The sequence below is a fragment of the Pelophylax lessonae genome (assembly GCF_965119305.1).
Source record: "Pelophylax lessonae genome assembly, chromosome: 3".
Taxonomy (NCBI): Eukaryota; Metazoa; Chordata; class Amphibia; order Anura; family Ranidae; genus Pelophylax; species Pelophylax lessonae.
Window position 1 is genome coordinate 541,880,545 of NC_138770.1, and position 18,806 is coordinate 541,899,350.

General features: G+C 40.2%; 1 protein-coding gene across 1 annotated transcript in view; it reads right to left on the minus strand.

Moving 5' to 3' along the window:
* Positions 1 to 18,806, minus strand: part of SLC24A3 (solute carrier family 24 member 3) — a 555,181-nt gene that overhangs the window by 333,942 nt on the left and 202,433 nt on the right. The window lies entirely within an intron of this gene.

The window sequence follows — 18,806 nt, forward strand, 5'->3', positions numbered from 1 at the left end:
GGGCACCAAACCATATGTAGCACTACAAAAGAATGTATACAGATTGCACCCTACAGCTGGATAACACTTGGCACTGTTGTGGAGGACTGGTATCACAATGCAACAAAGCCATCACAGCTTACATAATTAGGATATATCATTTACTCTTTAATAAGGAGACTTGGGGACAGTACATGTCTATTTATTTTTAAAAAGCACTTATCAGAGCAGGTAAAATGATGACATGGAGAGGTTTAGGCATAAATATTGCCAAGGAGTATGCTTACTAGTGGACTTGTGTGACCAGGACATTTCCGGGCCTGGCCAAAAACATTCAGAACTTTGATTGATGAGCATAGTAGAGTGCTTGATGGATGCAACAAAGCCAGGACAATGCTACTAGAAATGCCACGCTGCAACATCAAGAAAATGCCACGTAGCAGCCATGCCAAATTACAAAGTCAAGATAACATGACGGTACTTAAAGTGTCATATTACAAAAAGCGCTAACACCAAATTTAATAGAAGAGCTATGTTAAAATATCAGGATAATGCCTTATTAACAGATGTGCAATGCTGCAAAATCAGAGTAATGTCATACTAGCTCGTTGTAAAGCCAGTGTAATGGCATACTACTAAAGGGCGTCTTATTACAAAACTGCAATAATGCCTTATTAATAGAGATGCCATGCAAGAAAGCCAGCATAAATCCAAAGTAATTACAGGTGCTATGCTATAAAGCCAGGATAACGTGAAGCTAATAGAGGTGCTTTGTTGCAAAGTCAATGTATTGCAATACAACTACAAGAGTACATTGTTAAAATTCAGGGAAATGCCATGCTATTGGAGGTGCCATGGTATTGGAGAAGCCATGCTACAAAGTGAGGATAATGCTACGCTACTAGAGGTGTAATATTAGCAAGCCAGGGAAATTCCACATGAACAGAAATGCAATGTTACCAAGTGAGGATAATGCCATGTTACTAAAAGTGCCATGGTAAAAAGTCAGAGGTGCCATGTCACCAAGCCAGGATAATGCCACATTTATAGGAGTTCCATGCTACAAAGCCAGGAAAATGCCAAGCTAATAGGGCTTCCATAGAACCAAGCCAGAATAATGCCATACTGCTGTAGGTGCAATGTTACAAAGGTAGGACAATGCCATGTTTCTACGGGTGCCATGTTAAAAAGCCAGGGTCCTGCCAATCATCTGGTTTCTTTCTCTCAGGATAAGAAGGCTGAGCAACATAAAAGAAAAAGAGAGAAGAAGAGGAGTACTGTGCGAGGAGGTTGTGGACAACCAACATAACTTATATGTGCAACCTGGGATCAGCAATAGCGTCTCCACAAGGGTCTATAGGTGGTCACTCTAGGTGCTCACAGAGACCCAATCCTAGTTTCACTAATGTTAAAAACTTTGACAGATACATAGATCATTTAATGATAATATGGGAAGGAGACCCAAACACCCTCCCAGATTTTGTCCAACACTTAAAAAATAACAACAAAGGGTCCGTTACCTCCAATAGTCATTCAGATCCACTTGGCATTCATTTAACTCTTTATCACAGTAAATCAATCTATCTCACCTAGAACCTTTTTTAAAGTAAACAACAACAACTACAATGAGCTTAGATGTAGTTGCTATAAAAGTTGGAAAACAAATTTACCTTATGGTCAGTTCTATCAAATACACAATCTGAAATTCAAAGAAAGGAGTTACCCCATATCTCTGACCTGAAATTACAGAGAGAAAGCAAGGAAACCACAGAATCTTTACTTTTTTCCAGAATCGAAAACAAACCAATAATTTAACACAAATTTCATAACCAGATATAACACTAAACAAAAGGAAATTAAAAATATTTTAAAGACGCATTGCCATATATCTTGCAGTGACCCCTACACCTTTATTCATTATGTCCCCCAAAGATACTCATCCTACAGCTGAGTATTTTATGGTTAAAGAACCACTCGTGCCAAACAGAGAATATGTATATATATATATATATATATATATATATATATATATAAACCAAAAAAAAAACAAAAAAGGGAACTGCTGCTGCTTCAAGACCCTGAGGGTAATAGACCATATAAAATTAAATAGCAAATTGCAATTTAGCAGAGCAAATTCTACTGCAATTTGCGCTGCTAAATTGCAATTTGCGATTTAATTTTATTTAGCTGAGTATTTTACCTATGTGATTATAATGCACTTTATTTTTTCTTTAATGTTTGTCTGTTACACCTGTTTCCCTGCTTTGTTTATATTTTTTATTATATGCTTATCAATTATGCTAAGCGTCTCTATCTTTGCTGCTTTGATTGTTTCCCTGTTGTTAAAACATTCACCAAATCATCTACCTTTAAAATATTTTTTAGTAAGTTTTTATACAAGTTTTAAGTTTTTAGTCTCATGCCCCACTGCCCTTGTGCCATCTAGTTGAAATGCACTGGCCATCCGGAAAGGAGAACGTGCGTTCAGCATTAAAGTGGTTCATGTACGACCCATCTGCCCTTGCAGCATTCTCATGTTGCTGAATGCCTGACGTTTCAGATTCCTTCTAGTAACTATTCTCCTCTAGGTTTCCAGATCTCCAATTCTTCACACCGCTTCTCTACAAAAAATATCTATATGTAGCATGACTTCTACTCTTGCTCCTCATTTGATTAAAATTGCATACTACTATCATTCATACTGCTCCCCTTAACCTCGGTATCCCATTTAGATTATGAACTGATGTATTGTATAATATAATATTATAACCTAAAGGTGTTAGGGCCAGTAATACATCTTATTTTGTATAGACACATTATTAGTTCAATACTACCCCCTTCCCTTCCTCTACCATCTGCTTTTTGCTTTTTATCTGAAAAAGCGACCATTCAAGGCAAACTTGTTATATTGGTGAACAATAAATGTTCAATCAAAAAGTAATCCATGCTTTTTGTGTCTTTGCCTTGCAAATTCCATCCCATTAGGGACCTCATCTATCCGAGGGTGCCTGTCATTGATATCTACAGACTTTCTCCATAGGGAAATGCCATACTAATACAGGTTCCATGTTACATAGCCAGGATAATCCCATGCTAATACAGGTTCCTTATTACAAAGCCAGGATAATCCCATGCTACTACCGAAGCCATGTTACAAAGCCAGGATAATGCTAGGTTACAAAGCCTAGATATCACCATATTAACTTAGTTGCCATTTTATATATAAAGGACTGCCATATCCCTCTGTTTTTGGGTGTCCTTCTCCCCTTGCCTCCATTAGTGTATTAACAAGCTACTACAAAATATTTAGAAATACAACAATGGACCTCTTAAAAATAAAATGTGTTACCTTACACATAATAGGTTTTCAGTACATCTACAAAAGGTTATTTTTGAACAATAAAATACTATTATTATATTTTAAATGCCAGGCATAATTGGTTTTGCAAAAGAGAATAAAAGAAAAAAATATCTGGGCTGCTCTTAAAAACAGATCCCAGCTGTCAACTATGAACTGCCTGGTGTCTTGAAGCAAATTCCTTTTCTTGCACTTTAATACAACACCCTTGTTTGAGTGGGGTGACCATAGAGCTGCTGACCTCCTGACATAAATTCAACCAGACTCATCTATGGCACCACCACAAACACATTTGGAATAAGCCAAGCCTCATTTATGTATACAGTATGTGTTCAAAGTAAAATCATTTTGGAATTTAATACCCAGGCCACAGACTGGAATCAGCCAAAATAACCTTTAAAGGCTTGAAGTCCAGAAACATGACTGAATCAGCAATTTCCAAAGCTTTATTGCACCATAAGTACAAATAAAAAATGTTGCAGATTTTTAAACGCTGGGTTATGCATAGTCAGGATTTATTTTGGAGGGGAGATGCCTTTTAATAAGGTAAATGTAAGAAAATGTTCTACTTTAACAACTGCATAGTGTCATTATTAATAAAAAGAGTATTGTGCTGTTTTAGTCAGGATCAACTACTGGGGTTAATTCATCAAAACAGGGGAAATCACAGATGAGTAAAAACAGAAGGTGTTGCCTATATTTACTAAACCTGATTGGTTGCTATTGGCAAAAACTAACATTTTCTAATAATTTTTCCTTTCCTTTAATAAATAGTCTCACAGACTGTTAAAAAATAAATACTACTGTCTGGAAAATGTTTTTCATAATCTAAGATTTAATTGGGGGAGAATACCATACACAAAATAAAGACAAAATAAGACAGTAAAGACTCACAACCAGGAACCATGGTTTTACCACTTCCTGACCGCCCCCCTAAAGAAGGACATTCAACCACTTAGCGCTGTATCCCACAGTCATGGCAAAAATGAAAACCACTGTGGCGTTTGGCAGGCAGTAGTAACACTAAATACCACCTATTCAAATGAATAGGGGCTTCACCACAACTGCCCTGCAACTTCAAGCATTGCATGCAGTTTTAGGGTGGTGGTGATGTGGACTTTCCGGGGTTAAGACAGGCAGTGAGGAGATAACATGGGGGCTTCACCACAACTGCCCTGCAACTTCAAGCATTGCATGCAGTTGTAGGGTGGTGGTGATGTGGACTTTCCAGGGTTAAGACAGGCAGTGAGGAGATAACATGGGGGCTTCACCACAACTGCCCTGCAACTTCAAGCATTGCATGCAGTTGTAGGGTGGTGGTGATGTGGACTTTCCAGGGTTAAGACAGGCAGTGAGGAGGTAACATATAACCTCCTAGCCACCTCTCAATTGCCCTCTTAAAAGCGGCCCACCAGACATTGGTTTTCTGAGGGATAGCTAGGGTTGTCGCACATCCAAACAAGCCCTTATGGTGAAGGCAAAGCTGGTTGAACAAGACATGTAGGAAGTGGTCAAGGGAAGGTTACATTGGCTCAGCTTTACCTCCAACTACAATTGTAAATTCCCTGAGGTTTCCACCAAAGAACTTAACATCATTATAAGAATGAAAAAAATTACAACCCATTTACATGATCCATACCCTGCATTTGCTGCTTAATATAGCACCCAGATCAAAATCTCTGACACTCAAATCCAGTCCTTACTATAATCCAATACCCATAATACTACACATACTTTTGGGCTCACCACAGCTGGATCTTCCTCCAAACTTTACGTGCAATAGTGAGGACTAAATGCCACCCCCCACCTGTATTATGCATCTGGACCTTCTCTACAGAAATACATAGCCTCCCCTTCCCTAACATGTTTGTATTGTTTTGCAGCTAACTCCATTTTAAATCCTTGTGGATTATTTATTCAACTATCTTAGAAATTATTGTCTTAATGGAGGAGAGAAGTCAGCACTGGGCACTCTCTTTGTATTTATCGCAGAAAACTTAAAGCGGAGTTCCACCCAAAAGTGGAACTTCTGCTTTAGGTAGTTCTAACCCCCTGACATGCCACATTTGGCATGTCATTTTTTTTGGGGGGAGCATGTACATAGTTTTGACAGGTACCCGCTCCCACTTCCGCTCGGAGCGCGGCGCCCTGAGCGGAAGTTCTTCTCTCCCCCTCCCTCCCTGCAATCTTCTGGGACATGTCAGAGGTCCCAGAAGATTGCCGGCGCATGCGCAGTGCGTACCCGACTGTGAAGCCGAAAACTGTCACAGCCGGGTGCCCACACCAGTGATCCCGGCGCCGCAGAGCAGAGAGGGAGAAGAGTGAGGCTTAGGGCGGCCGCATCGCTGGACCCTTGGACAGGTGAGTGTGTGTAGGCTGGAACTCTACTTTAAAATTTTTTTTTTTAAAAAACAAGGGCATTTTTTAAAGAAGCTGTAAACTAATAGTAAATGTATTTCCACTGCTCAAATGAATTAGCACAATTCACTAAAAAAGAAGGAAACTAGAAAAGTCACTAAATAGACACATATCTTTAAACTCTCTTACCAGTCACTCCCAAGGTTTACTCACAGCTGCCAGACAATATAGCCTGGCACCTGACCTCACTCTTTATCTCTCCAGTTAAAGCATTAATTATAGCTTTATTAAGTATCTACCCCAGTTTGGAACTGGATAACGATAGGAACAAGAACACACTGATGAGGTCATCCCTCTAGTCAGCAAACGTTCTGTATCAGTCCTGCCTGATTATCTTACAGTGCCAACTTCTTCACCTACAGTCTACTTTCCAGTTCTAATTAATTGTGTCTGGATAAACTAGATTAATTGCAAGTCTTCCATATCTGCCTTTAGTGTTGCTTTAAAGTGACTCTGTCAAAAAAAAAAAAAAAAAAATGTTTACAGGCCAAAAGTGCAGGCACGAAGAGGTGTCTACACATACCGCAGAAGCTTGTGGTTCCTCACTAATTTTGCAAGCCTTTTTAATAGGGCAAACTGCACCACTTTCTGGTAATGTCATGGTCTGCCCATTCCTCCCTGCCTTCCACACATTCTTGTTGACCCATCGTGCTTTTCAGGCCAATAGGAATTTATAGGAGGTAGGAGGGAGCGGATAAGCATTGACACTTCAAGAAGTGTTGAAGCATTGACGATCATTTGGACATAGGGGAAGGGAACTGTAGGCTTCTGCAGATTCGAGGTGCCTACACTTTACATCTGTAAGCAGTTTATAAGTAATTTTTTTTGTTATATTTTAGAAAACATTGAAGTTTTTACCTTCAAACACAGAAAAGAATCTTGTGGACTATTATGAATGAAAAGCTGTGAATGGAATCTGTAACGCACATAAAAACGTAGTTAGTGTTACAATGCTCTTCAGCACACAAAATGTAACTGGACAACAATAATGAAATTTTACAGATACAAGAATGAAAACAACACCCTTACTAATAAAATCAGTCATGTTCACTAATACCTTTTTTAAAATAAGCAGGAGATAATAAAATTTTACTCCAGAAAAGGAGTATGAACTAATCTGTATAAAATAGCATACTTTTAAATCTTGCTTCATGGTTTCACGATACAGCTAAGGCTGAAAGGCTCTTCTAAGCTATTTGTCTAAGAGCGTAAGACATTTGATTTATTACTTACAGAATTATGTTTTTATTAAACTGGGCTGCTGAAAAGATCCGTGTGGGTTTAGGCAAGACTATGACCTTGAGCAAGTACAATTCTCATAGTCTTTGAACGGAGCAGGCATTTGACACAATACCATCTAGAAAGTTTCATCTACGTCTGTAAAAAGTGATCTGTTATTGTTATTTTAAATCGAGAATAATGGTTCACATGGTATTTGTTTGGATTGTGCCATTTTATTGCATAGTATTTAAAGCCGAGTTCCACCCTCATTTTCATCTTAACGGATTCTAGTAGGGATATGCATTTTAAAAATGAATTGGGCAATAATTTTCTTTTTTGGATCACTTCTTCCTTCTTCTGTGGCCGCGGTCCCAGACGTCACTTCCGGTTTCGCATTGCGTCCTGGGAGATGTGTGTCATCAATACCAGGAGGCAATGGGCCACTCCTCTGATTGCCGATCGCAATCTACAGAACATGCACGAGATTGCGATCGGCATTCTGGGTAGCCAGAAACTAGGAAGAGGGACACATCGGGGGGACACAGCAGCTTCAGACGCCCACACCGGAGATGGCCGCACTCTGCAATCAATTTTAAAGGTACGATATCTACATTCAAATACTGTACTGTACTGTAATGTGGGAATAGTGTTACTGTAATTGGTTATATGTTAGGATTAGAGGGGTATTTTTATCTTAAAAATGTATTTTTGGCCGAAACTCCGCTTTAATAACATTTGTGTTTAGTATTTTAGCTAGGTCCTTATTATTATTGTCATTTTTGCATTGGACCAGAGAGGATTAGGAATTCCTAAAGGGTGGCTATTTAGGAGAGGTTGTTTTGCCATGCAGCCACCCCCTGTGATGAAGTCAGAAGGACGAAATGCATTGTGGCCTGGCTACATAGGAACTGGAGGTGATGTCAAACACCGATCTGGAAGTGATGCACCGGATGTTACACATTAGATTTACCGGTTGAGGCGCCATTTGCATTGGGCCAGATAGGGATAAGAATTCCCGAAGGGTGGCTATTTAGGAAAAGTTGTTTTGCCATGCAGCCACCCCCTGTGATGAACTTGGAAGGACGAAATGCATTGTGGCCTGGCTACATAGGAACTGGGAGTGATGTCAGACATTGATCTGGAAGTGATGCACCAGATGTTACTCATTAGAGGACTAGTTGAGGTGCCATTTGCTTGACCTGTATACTTAACAGGACCGTCGGCACTTATATAACATTAAAGTTGAATGTGTTTAAAGAGCTGGATTTTATTGTTGCCTCTCTGTAGTTTAAATCTATTTTAAATAAACTATGTAAACAGTTCCCTCTTTTCCTAAATCATATGTCTTGGGACATATGAAAAGAGGTGGGGGACTCCACAACCAGAAAGGTCCTGTATGCTGATCAGTAATATGAGAGGTATATGTGTCTGGTGAGTCCTAACCTGTGGGGAGTGGTGCCTTCATGATAGTCACGTGGTATTTGGAAGATTCACTAAGTGGATCTTAAGAAAAAGTGAAAATTGTGGACACTTTGCTGGGGTTTATTTTCGCCTTCCTCTGGATCAACAGCGGGTATAGGATTGTGTATATGGGATTGTATGGTTCGGTTTTCAATACTGTTTTGGTTGGTTTTTGGTTGAACCGGATGGACTTGTGTCTTTTTTCAACCTGACTAACTATGTAACTATGTAACTGTGTAACTTTAATGGACATTGTGTACAATTTTACACAATTTTACATGACACAGGGAATTAAATTAATGTAGTGCATGGTGTTAATTGCTTCGTTTTTAGTGTTTGACCACAGGGCCTCCCTAAATTGGGAATTAATATTCTAGTTTGGTTTATGAAGCAAAAAGTGATCTGTGTAATAAAATATTCCCTAAAACACAAAATGAGTGGAATGGCTCAGCTTTAAAAGAACATATTGGCTTGTAAATCACTTAATGGAAGTGTAAAATCTCAGTTTAAAGGCCAATTTATTCCACTCAGGTCCATTGTGGTGTCAAAATGAGACAGTTGAATTGGTTACGCTTGCTGTGTGGTACTGCTGCCGAGTGTGACAGTGGAAATACATCTTTCTAAACTGCAATGCAATATACTGCGGCTGTGACATATATACACCCCCATCTGCTGTCTTATAACTTAGGAAGAAGCTGTAGAGGGCAGTTAAAGACCATCTCATGCGCATGCTTTTACCACCCTCCCAACTACAAATGCAAGCAAAGCTCAAATCATGTGTTTATAAATACAAAGCTGCGTTTGCATCTGCATTTTTTTGACCCCGTTCACACTGGGGCGACCTGTCAGGCGACCTGGTCACCTGACAGGTCACCGTAGGTCACCTGCCATAGAGTAGCTGTGGACCCGTTCTAATAGGAGCGACAAAAGTCGCTCCGACTTAGAAAAAGGGTCCGGAGCTTCTTTGGGGTGGCCCGGAGCGACCTGCATTGACTTCGATGTTATGAAGTCCGAGCCGGCCGCTCCGAGGTCGCGGTGCGAGGTGCCCACCGCGACCTGTGAGGTCGCCCCGGCAAGTAGCGTCACCCCAGTGTGAACGGGGTCTTAAAAACCAAATGTTTTCTGTTTTAGGGTTTAAGTTTATCTAAACCCCAAATTGTATCTTTTCATCTTGAATGCATTTGGGAATTATTCACTCCCCTCAAACAAAAAATTTGGGATTTAGGTACACTTCTGGGTTCTGCTACATTTACTACATAGTAAATTCTAATAATACTAATAATAATACTACATAGTAAATTCATTTTTTTATTTTATTTTTTTTTAAGTGTTTGTATACCTCAAAATAAAATATGAATAAAGCATATTCCTCTATTTGTATCATAATCCAGAGAACTATGTGTCATTTCTGTCTGCTGCCTCCTTCCTCTGCTATCAGCATAAATCACTTCTGACAAGTTTACCTGACACCAAGAGAAAAAAGGTGACAGGGGAGGGACCTCCTGCAGATTGAGAGCCTCAGCTTTGTTCTTGTGTCCTGTGGGAAGGGGGGGGGAGGTGTCCCTACCCTCCAATCAGCTCTCAGAGCTCTCCTCACAGATGTAACATCAGCTCTCCACCCCCTGCTTTACAGAGCCGAGAGATCCTGTATAAATGTTGCACTTTGAATGGATATAGGTGAAAGATGGGTCTAGTAGACAGTTACGATGTATGTAGGAGGATTTGATTAATCTCCCTGTGTCACCTGAGGCAAATCACTTCACTGGGTATATGTAAGGGTTTACAACCAGTTTAAGTTCTTCTAATCCCCCCTCATCATAACCTGTCTTTAATACTTTCTTGTCACCTTACAGCAATGGAATGTTCACGCCTGTACATACAGGAAAGGTTTACCTGCAACTAGAAATATCTAATAACTTTTTGGAAAAAAAAAAAGAAATATCTAAAAGTGGTTATTTCAGTGTACAGCTAGAATATTCCTTTTAAGCCTCAATAATTTCCAATTCACAATGTACAGTACCTTGAGCTCTGTTCCAAAATGATAAATACAATTTGAAGCTGAAATACCATGGATTCAGAAATGGGCTCAGCGCCTAAAGATTAAAGTGGAACATCAGTCTGCTCACTTACTTTGTAATAAAAACATATTTGCCATTCTGAAGCTTTCCCTCCAACCACTTTGCATATTATTTTATATATACTGTGATTCTGTACCTGCATGAATTTCCCTCCACTAAGTCTGGCGCAGCCATTTTAACTGTGGGCAGCTGAAGCTGCTGCCTGTTCACTTCCTGGATTTACACAGACACACAGAGGCACACAGATACACACACACACATACACATATATACAGACAGACAGACAGACAGACAAAATCACACTACTGCTTGCTGCCTGCGCATTTCTTATCTCTTAATGAATGACTCATGGATCTCTGCAGTCTCCTGTTATCCCCACCCAATCCAGCCCCCTGCAGCTCTCCTTGACTCTCCTATAACTCATCCCTTCTCCCTTGCTGGCAAACTCTCAGGAAAGTGAGAGAACGAGCTGTGCATTATGTCATTAGCCAAGGCTTTTTACCAGACAATAAGGAGGAAGTGGGCTGTATAAGGTATTTACTGGCGGAAAAAAAAAAAATTCATTATCCAAACTTAAAACAACAAGGGCAAAGAATTTAACAGATGGAAAGATGGAAAAATGACTGAAGAACTGCTTTAACAGACTGGCTATTCAGCTACAGGCTTGTGCCTTATATAAATAGTTTTGCAGTACTTTGCCCTCTAACTAGGTTCTAGATGAAGCAACCCCCCCCTTTCACCCAATGTCCTGGAGTCAGTAATAAGAACTTCTCTCCTACCTAGTGACCTAGGGGCCTGTTAGAATGAACATTATTGTTACCCCAACAATTCATATTCCTAAAATTTGCCTCTAACACAATGTACTTGTGTTAAAAAAACTACCTGTTCTCATTGCATTGCTTTCTTTGTGTGAAATACCTATTGTTCTTGCCAGTTGCCCAGATTTTCATGCCAGGCAAAGAAGCAAATCCTTTCCAACATGGTCAGTTTTTTGGCTGTGCTGACAGAACAGCTTGCATGTGCTCCAATGGCCAAGATGTTTGCTGACACACCCACGTGCAGCCATTCACTGGGAAGATCAGTGGACTGCTTTTTCTCCACCCCTAGCTTTCTAAGCCTCTTATACAACTGAGAAACAAGATTATGTGATCATTTTTAAAAAAAGAAAAAAAAAATATATATATATATATATATATATTTTTTTTTTTTTCCCCCTGCTCATCTTTTCTAATGAGCATGAGGCGATACCTGAACCCTATAGAGGTTGCACAGGCAGTCCAACTCCTCCAGGATGGAACATCAATATGGGCCATTGCCAGAAAGTTTCCTATGTCTCCCAGCAAGGTCTCAAGAGCATGGGGAAGATTCCAGGAGAGCTGGACAGGGCCGTAGAAGGTCCTTAACCCATCAGCATGACCAGTATATGCTCCTTTGTGCAAGGGGGAACAGGATGAGCACTGCCAGAGCCCTGCAAAATGACCTCCAGCAGGTCACTGATGTGAATGTCTCTGATCAAACAATCAGAAACAGACTTCATGAGGGTGGTCTGAGGGCCTGACATCCTCAAATGGGCCCTGTGCTTACTGCCCGGCACCATGGAGCTTGATTGGCATTGGCCTTTGAACACCAGAATTGTCAGGTCCGCCACTGGTGCCCTGTGCTTTTCACAGATGGGAGCAGGTTCACCCTGAGCACATGTGACAGATGTGAAAGGGTCTGGAGAAGCCATGGAGAATGTTATGCTGCCTGTAACACCGCTCAGCATGACCAGTTTGGTAATGGGTCAGGGATGGTCTGGGGAGGCAAATCCATGGAGGGACACACCAACCTCTACAGGCTAGACAATGGCACCCTGACTGCCGTTTTGGTATGATAATGGAATTGATACCATTGAATGGCACCCCACTCTTGCCTGACCTAAATGCAGTAGAACACCTGTGGGACATTATGTTTCAGTCCATCCGACGCCACCAGGTTGCACATCAGTCTGTTCAGTGATGCCCTGATCCAGATCTGGGAAGAAATACCCCAGGACACCATCAGTTGTCTCATTAGAGGCATGCCCCAACATTGTCAGGCATACATACAAGCATGTGGGGGCCATACCACCTACCGAGTACCATTTTGAGTTGCAATGAAATTTCAGCAAAATGGACTAGCCTGCGGCATAATTTTTCACTTTGATTTTCGGGGTGTCTTTGAATTCAGCCCTCTGTAGCTTGATAATTTTAATTTCCATCAAATGATGTGGCATCCTTCCATCAACACATTACCCAGTAATAATAAAAAATATAATCAGTATAGATATCCAACATGATATTTTTTCCCATTGAAATCTAATGTGTTTTCAAAGTGTTTCTTTAATTTTGAGCAGTGTGTAATATATATATATATATATATATATATATATAATTATTTTTCTTTCATCTCTTTTTTTAAACTGAATGGGTTCTTTTGTAAGGTAAGGGTTCACATATGCTTTAAAGCAGGAAGGAGCTGATGCTTTAACTGTTTAGACAATAATGAATGTATAGAGATAGAATGCAATACATAGACCTAGGAGTATTCAAAGTGACAGTGTTCACTGTATAATAATGTCATCAAGCTGTGCTGAATGCAGATGGAAGTAGGAGCCTGCAAGAAATCATAGACTGCCTCCTGGAGACCACAGTCAACAGACAGAAAGCGGAGGATCATTTGTTCTTGAGTGTCCTTCATGAACCCTATCATTTTCATTTTTACATTCTCTGCAGAAAGTGCTTTGTTTGCTGTACTACCAGCAAACTTAAGGCAGTAACTTCCAAAGTCAGCATTGTCATGTGATGACAAAATAAAAGTGTATGTATTTAATTTAGTGTTTGAAATGTGGAAAGCTGCTTATGATCACAGCACTGTTTCTGCTCTTGGTCACTATCACAACCATACACCTAATAACCATACATTTAATAAAGGGCCCCAAGAAGGAGTAGAAAATGCTCTGGCTGCAGTGTAAATAAACAACCAACCGGACTAGTGAGTGGGAGGAAAAATGCTCTAGGGTTGGTGATCAGTGGGAGTAAAAAAAATACCTAGTGTTTGGGGTTAGTAAAAGGCATAATGCCCCATCCTTGGTGTCAGTGGAAGAAACAGTGCCCAATTGTTGTTGTCAATAGGAGGAAGAGTGCCCCATTGTTGGTGTCAGTAAAAAGAGCAGTGGCCTATCATTGACATCAACAGGAGGAACAGTGGCTCATTGTTAATGTCATTGAGAGGAAAAATTCCCCATTATTGGTGTCCGCAGGAGGAATAGTGCCCCATCGTTGATGTCAGTGGGAGGAACAGTGCCCCATCATTGGTGCCAGTGGGAGAAACATTGGCCTATTGTTGGTGTCTGTGGGAGGAATAGTGCCCTACCATTGGGATCATTGGAAGGAAAAGTTTCACAGGGGCAAGTTAAAGCTAAGCAGGGGGTTGGTTTTGATCTCTATTAAGCTTATGAGTATAAGTGTCTGCCTTCGTCCCTAGGTGAATTGTGTATATGGGTTGGTACCTCAAGCCAAGCTAGGTGGGACTTTTGAGGCAAGTAAGTTATATAAAAGATATAATAATATATTATATTTAATAAAAAAGAACTTGTTACATCAAACATACAGGATGTTGTACATAATCATTAGTGGTGGGTTATAGACCCAAGTGAATAAGTGCTGGAAGATAAGAAATATTGTGACATGTGTTATTGGGTGACTTGTTGTAGGAAAAGGTGTCTCTGTCCCTCCATGCTGTGTGGCTTGGAAGTTTGATCAGAGATAATCCCTGCGTATCATATGCGTTTCGGCTAAAAGTAAGCCTTTTTCAAGGAATATTGTCACCATTTCTGTAACATTAGTATACAAAAATATATATTAATAATCAGTGAATATATACCACGGGTTTGCTTGTGTGGTATTAAATAAAGTAGAGTATACATACATAAATTGTTTTGTTCCATGTGTGATTCTTTTGCCCTTTGCTAAACAGCGAGAACTTTAGGGAGCATCCTGCAAAAGTATAGTATAGCTGTATGGTTATGTGAGGTTTATATAGAGGAGTTAAATGAATATTGTATCCAATATGTGAATTGTGCACTTACAATTACGTGCTTAGAGGAAAGATTGCTGAGCAAACAAGGTAGTTTACACTATAATTGGGTCATACACAGCATGTGGTTGATGGTCCAATCTGGTGTCCCGTTATTGGTGTCAGCAGGAGGAATAGTGCCCCATCGTTGATGTCAGTGGGAGGAACAGTGCCCCATCATTGGTGCAAGTGGGAGAAACATTGGCCTATTGTTGGTGTCTGTGGGAGGAATAGTGCCCTATCATTGGGATCATTGGAAGGAAAAGTTTTGCAGGGGCAAGTTAAAGCTAAGCAAAGGGCCACATCTGGCTCAATGGTCGCAGTTAGGAAAGGACTATCCTAAATGGTCATATTACCAGTAAAATCTTTTCTGCGTTGCAAGTCTTTCACTCTGTCAGTCCCCCAATTTGTGGCTCCTTTAGGCTAAAAATCTAGACAATATTTCCTGCACCCAGAGTTTTCTTTGCATACCTCTCAAGTTTTTGGGATACCTAGCAAAAGATTATAAAGACAGAAGGTCACAAAGCAAAAACATGTTTTTTTTCTTCACCACCACTTTTCATTTTTTTTTTTTTTGCTGTTTTTTTTTTTTTTTAAATAATAAATGAAATAGCTTAGAGGCAAGATGAAAGGTTTGGTGCTGTAAAACACATTTGATAATGACATTTCTTTTTTATTAAGGTCTATACATTAAACAAAAACTGCAAAGAAAGAAAATAAGGAGTGATGGAAAACAAAGAAATTTGATTCCAAAAGTTGGACAGGTGTGACCTATGTCTATAGTCCCGGTCTATACATCAAACCACAAATGGCAACAATTAGGAAATGAAGAGGAATAAAGGAATTTGATACCAAAAGTGGGACAGTTTTGACCTGATTTTCCATAATATGCTTCCTGAAAAGGCCTGAAATAGGCAATAATGAAGTTACTTATGCATATCTTATATATCTTACATCTCATTTCAACAGCCAGTGTAGGTCCTTTCTCTCCGTGAGTCTTTACTAAAAATCATAGCTGGTGTGTAAGAGAGCCTAATAAGAATGATTAGCTGTAATGACACAAATCCGTTTAGAAAATAGGTTTTAGCAATATTTAGCTTTAGCAATATTTATCCCCCCCCCCCCCCACCAAAGATCTACAATAAATTATAAAGTTTTGTATTTAATGTTTTTGCCTGCCCTGCCTCTGTTCTAGGGACATCACATTTTTATGGACTGCCAAAAAATATTCCAATTGAGAGGTTCTACAGGGAGGATAGGGTCAATACAGAGCTACTGCAAACTAGCCAACTGTCTGTCTTCCAGACCAATAACTCATCTGCCTGGCACAAATAAGAACGTGTTCTCTGTTCAGACTCTTTTGACTTTTGCTTTACTGTACTGTGTTTTCAAAGCATGTTCTTTGCTCAGCATGGCAATACATTTGAAATAAGATAGATAGGTGGGTGCTAGGAGTAAGGTTCTGAAGAGAGGTAGGGTAGAGTGCCCACATCAGATCAAGAACATGTTTGTCAAAAAGGTGATTAACCTTTAGATAGCAATAGGGATGAAGGTCATAGTAAAAGAGGTAGAAATGGGGATATGTATATTGGTCATTGCTGCTGAGGCTAGTAAAAGGGAAATCTAACCCTAACAACACTGAAACATATATATCAGTCTTTATCAGAGTGACTGGTTTAAAAACACTAGAATTTGTAATGTACAGTTATGTATACATTAGAGTTTTTTCATTAAAATATATGTTGCCATCGGGACTACGTGTTTAATATATTAATTATTACATATGCTGTTTAAGAGCCCAAAGCGGGATTGCCTGAGAAAATCAAACTTAACACTTTCCTCTTATGAGACAGTAAGTCTTCTGAGTAGGCCTACAAATATCTTTGGAGATCCTTAGAGCCTAGAGCACACTAATTCAGATTTACAGTGTAGTGACCCAGAGGAATTGACTTTTAGCAGATCTAAATTGCAAATTTGAGACCTAAAAAGTTAAATATTAACCTCAGAAATAATTAGCCACAAATAACACTTAAGTGAGGGCTGTAGAAGTCAGAAATGATTTATTTATTTATGTGGCTCCATCATGACAGGCCCTATTATACACTGCTCAAAAAATTTAAAGGAACACTTTGAAAACACATCAGATCTCAATGGGGAAAAATATCATGCTGAAAAAAGTGAAAAAATTATTCAGCAGGCTAGTCTATTTTGAATACATTTCATTGCAGCAACTCAAAATGGTACTAAGTAATTTGTATGGCCTCCACGTGCTTTTATGCATGCCTGACAATGTTGGGGCATGCTTCTAATGGGACGACGGATGGTTTCCTGGGATATTTCCTCCCAGATCTGGACCATGGCATCACCGAGCTCCTGAACAGACTGAGATGCATCCTGGCGACGTCGGATAGACCAAAACATAATGATCCAGAGATGTTCTATTGGATTTAGGTCAGGCGAGCGTGGGGGCCATTCAATGGTATTCATTTCTTCATCCTCCAGGAACTGGCTGCATACTCTCGCCACATGAGGCCCGGCATTGTTATGCACCAGGAGGAACCCAGGCCCCCCTGCACCAGCATAGAGTCTGACAATGGGTCCAAGGATTTCATCCCATTACCTAATGGCAGTCAGGATGCCTTTGTCTAGGCTGTAGAGGTCTGTGCGTCCCTCCATGGATATGCCTCCCCAGACCATTTCTGACCCACCACCAAACAGGCCATGCTGAATGATGTTATAGGCAGCATAACCTTCTCCAGGGCTTCTCCAGACCCTTTTGTGTCTGTCACATGTGCTCAGGGTGAACCTGCTCTCATCTGTGAAAAGCACAGGGTGCCAGTGGCGGACCTGCAAATTCTGGTGTTCAATCGCAAATGCCAATTAAGCTCCACGGTGCCGGGCAGTGAGCACAGGGCCCACTAGAGGATGTCAGGCCCTCAGGCCACCCTCATGAAGTCTGTTTTTGATTGTTTGGTCAAAGACATTAACAGCAGTGGCCTGCTGGAGATCATTTTGTAGGGCTCTGGCAGTGCTCATCTTGTTCCTCCTTGCACAAAGGAGCAGATGCCGGTCCTGCTGATGGGTTAAGGACCTTCTACAGCCCTGTTCAGTTATCATAGAATAACTGCCTGTCTCCTGGAATCTCCTCCATGCTCTTGAGACTGTGCTGGGGGACACAGCAAACCTTCCGGCAAAGGCACATAATGATGCGCCATCCTGGAGGAGTTGGACTGCCTGTGCAACCTCTATAGGGTCCAAGTATCACCTCATGCTACCAGTAGAGACACCGACCTAGCCAAATGCAAAACTAGTGAAAAACAGTCAGAAAAGATGAGTAGGGAAAAAAAAATGTCAGTGGCTTTTACCTGTAAAACCTTTACTGTTTTGGAGGTTGTCTTATTGATACCAATCTAGTGCACCTGTTGTTAATCAGTTTCAGCTGCTTTGGTGATAATGAAATTAACAACCCCCTCCGCTGCTTAACTGACCAGATCAATATTCCAGTCCCTTATGGTGGGACCAAACTTTTTTTTTTTCTAAAAAGAAAACTTTAGATTTGAAAATAACGTTTTTTTTTAAAATTAGATATTAAAACTTAAATGAGAATTCAGGGATTACGTTTAAATATACATTACAACAAAAACATCCAGCCCATAAGAGTAGAATACCAATGTTAAAATACAAGCATCCTAATTGAAGATTCAAAATATAAAAATAATTCCTGTTTATGTGTTTCAATCAATCATGGCTTTAGTTATTGAGAAAGTGGTTTACTTAAGCAAGATAGCAAATGGATTCATGCTTGCACCTTCTACTATAAGGCAACATTTTACTGAGTGAGCCACTTTACTATGTCATGTTTGGAAAAAGGGCCAGGGCATGAAGAAGGAAGAAAGAAGGTCTGCTGAAGACAAAGGAACATGAGTAAAGGAGTTAGGCTTGTGGAGTAACTAGGGGCTCAAAAACCTGAATGAGGCTGCTGGGGACATGGTGCATCAGAAGTAGGTTATTGGAATTAGAGTTAATTACGGATGATGAGGCTACTAACATCCAAGCATTGGCATTTTAGGTGGACACACAGGGCTGTGATACAATACAGAAGGACAGCAGAGGGTAGAGTCCAAAGGAAGAGAGAAAGGAAAAGCTTAAAGGGCATCCAATATGGAGGTGTAACCTAATGCTCATTCAGCTACTTG